The sequence below is a fragment of the Ailuropoda melanoleuca genome, chromosome 1, assembly GCF_002007445.2.
Source record: "Ailuropoda melanoleuca isolate Jingjing chromosome 1, ASM200744v2, whole genome shotgun sequence".
Classification (NCBI taxonomy): domain Eukaryota; kingdom Metazoa; phylum Chordata; class Mammalia; order Carnivora; family Ursidae; genus Ailuropoda; species Ailuropoda melanoleuca.
Genome location: NC_048218.1, coordinates 191970122 through 191970617, shown reverse-complemented (window position 1 = coordinate 191970617; position 496 = coordinate 191970122).

Genomic DNA, 496 nt, shown 5'->3' with positions numbered 1-496 from the left:
TGCTTCTTCCTCTCCCCCCCCCCCGCTTGTGTTCCCTCTCTCGCTGGCTGTCTCTATCTCTGTCGAATAAATAAATAAAATCTTTAAAAAAAAAAAAAAGATTTTGACAGAGAAAGAGAGAGAGAGAGAGAGCACAAGCAAGGGGAGCAGCAGAGGGTAAGGGAGAAGCAGGCTCCCCACTAAGCAGGGAGCCCGATGTGGGGCTCGATCCCAGGACCCTGAGATCATGACCCGAGCCAAGGCAGATGCTTAACTGACTGAGCCACCCAGGATGTTTCTAGTCTTAAATGCATATATTAGGTAAGAGGACAGGATGGAAATGCTATAACCCCAAAACTGAAAGTCAAATAAAATGGACAGTTTTCTAGCAAAACTTACAAAAACTGACTCAAGAAAAACAGAATATGCACCAAACATTAAAGTAATTAAATCAGTGGTTAAAACTCATTTGGGGGGGCGCCTGGGTGGCACAGCGGTTAAGCGTCTGCCTTCGGCT